Source organism: Penaeus japonicus, unplaced genomic scaffold (genome assembly GCF_977035675.1).
Source record: "Penaeus japonicus unplaced genomic scaffold, GWHDUDI00000001_assembly GWHDUDI00000036, whole genome shotgun sequence".
Lineage (NCBI taxonomy): Eukaryota > Metazoa > Arthropoda > Malacostraca > Decapoda > Penaeidae > Penaeus > Penaeus japonicus.
Window position 1 is genome coordinate 23,614,095 of NW_028234438.1, and position 2,299 is coordinate 23,616,393.

Sequence of the window (2,299 nt, forward strand, 5' to 3'; positions counted from 1 at the left end):
ATAAATCAGATAAGCATATTGCAATTCTTTTTGAGTTGCATCATATTTCCCTTTCATTATCGGGCATCCAGACCTATGGGCAGCCGAGACTCTATTACTATGGCAACCCTACATCTTCCCCCGGCTACCTGTTTGCTCAACTCCCATCTTATCAACTTTAAATACCCTTCTTAGCTCTTAGGTCGCGTACTTGAGGTCCTCAGTTGGAAGACTAATAAGCCAATTACCGTTTCATTAAAACATTTCTCTCGACTCATGTTCTTGGGTAAGGCTCGAACCAACACCAACGGCATGAATTAAACAAGGAGCGACTGAAAGCCATGAAAAAAAATCCACGTAGGAGCTAAAGATAAAGAACTAGAAAAGGAGAGGCTGATAGAGGGAGAGGAGAAGGACTCTGGAAGGACTGTAGGACACCGCGGTCGGCCTGCAGAACGTGGCTAGGATCGCTCGAGTGCACACCGTGGCTGGACGTGTCTTTGGAAAAGCCGTGGCTCCGGGCTTCGAGCCTTTTGCTTGCGTGGCCACTTTTTCTCTGAGTATATTTTCTTCGACTTGCTAGCGACGAGTGCTTGTAGACACAGTGAATGGTTTCTTGTTCTACGCGGAACGATCGAGAGAAGAAAGAAAAAAAAAGGAGTCGGTGGTGATTCCACGAAAGGAAAATCGAAGTGAACTCTCTTGTCGGCGAATTAAAAGTGTTTTTATTTTTTCCTTTTTGTTTTTATAGTTGTAGACAAAATCGTTTGAACATCGGCCAGACGGCGTTAAGAGGCACGAATTAACCTCTTCATTAAAGGCTTAAAAAGTAAACGCTTGCAGATGCGGATACCTGAAGAAAACAGGTTTAGAAGCATGTTAGCGATTTTAAGGACATTTTAAACTTCACCGACGCAACCTGTGGCGCTGCTCAATAAAAATCTTCTTACGTTGAAATAATTTGCACCATTACTAGATAGAATAACAGCATACTCAAAACATACTTATATACTCTTATATATCATAACCAAATCATATCTCTGTTTCAATGAACGAATGTATACGCCTTATTACACAGACATTCAAGATGGGAAATCTAGCGTAGCAATAACCCCCAATCATATGCAATAGTTCCTACATAGGTCGTATGCAAATCATGCCACAGCAGTAGGGAAGAGTAGCGACTTCTTTCGCTTCTCATCACCTCCACACGCTCACAAACAGAGAGAGAGAGAGAGAGAGAGAGAGAGAGAGAGAGAGAGAGAGAGAGAGAGAGAGAGAGAGAGAGAGAGAGAGAGAGAGAGAGAGAGAGAGAGAGAGAGAGAGGAAAAGAACTTCAATTTTCTTATAAGATCAGGGTGGCTCGAATCACGAAAGAATAGCTTCTTCTTCTTCTTCTCGCCTCCTCCTCCTCCTCCTCCTCCTCCTCCTCGTCCGTTGACCTCCGCATGCAAGAAGCAGTCGTTCGTGACTCGTCTGTCTGCGAACGGAAAACCTGAATCCGAGAGTACGCTAGCGTTCATGCAGAGGTAGTTGCGGTGTTAGTTAGTCTGGCGTTTTTTTTTTTTTTTTTTTTTTTTTTAGCATGTTAGCGATTGAAGGGACATTTGAACTTCACTTACTCTAATTGAGACGCCACGTGTTAGAAGTCATGTTATCTTAAACCCATTTAGGCCAAGGACAGTGCACTTTTACTAGATCAAATAACACAACATATATAAGATAAACAATATATAATTCCCTTTTTTATTAAGGGAATTATTGATAATCACTAGCCTTAATTATAGTGTGACGAGTAAGTTGGATTGATTTGAGATCTCGTGGCTGTTTATTTTATTTATTTATTTTTTTGTTTTTTGCCTTTTATCTGATGCTGTTGCTTTTGTTTGTAGCTTTTCGTTTTGTTTTAATTTTTAACTCCCATTCAGTGCTATGTATTGTTTGTCTCAGTGTTTTCGCGTCTTTTTTTCTTCCTATGAACATGATTTAAAAAAGGTCACATATAAAGATTACTGACAGCGCCAACATACATACTCTGTATCCACGCTCCTTTTACTGCCGAACGAACGAATTATAGTCAGATCTAAAGCTGACGGTAGTACCTATATAAAAAACAACAACAACAACAAAAAAAACAAAACAAACAAGACTCCAAAAGTAAAAAAAAAAAAAAAAAAAAGAATACCACCGAAACACCACAACAACCCCCTCCCCCCTAACCCCCATACCTACTCCCCCACCCCACAAAGAAAAACAAAAGAAAGAAAGAAAGAGAGAGAGAAAAAAAAACAACAACAACAAGAACAACAAAAAAAACACG

At 40.2% G+C, this 2,299-nt stretch overlaps 1 protein-coding gene across 1 annotated transcript in view; it reads left to right on the forward strand.

Moving 5' to 3' along the window:
* Positions 1-214: 214 nt before the first annotated feature.
* Positions 215-2,299, forward strand: part of LOC122252848 (uncharacterized) — a 73,189-nt gene continuing 71,104 nt past the window's right edge. Inside the window, exons 1-2 of the mRNA XM_086531842.1 lie at positions 215-539; positions 1,975-2,299. The exon at positions 1,975-2,299 is cut by the window's right edge and continues 277 nt beyond it. The gene's annotated coding sequence lies outside the window, so the exon portion shown is untranslated. The remainder of the gene's footprint in view (positions 540-1,974) is intronic.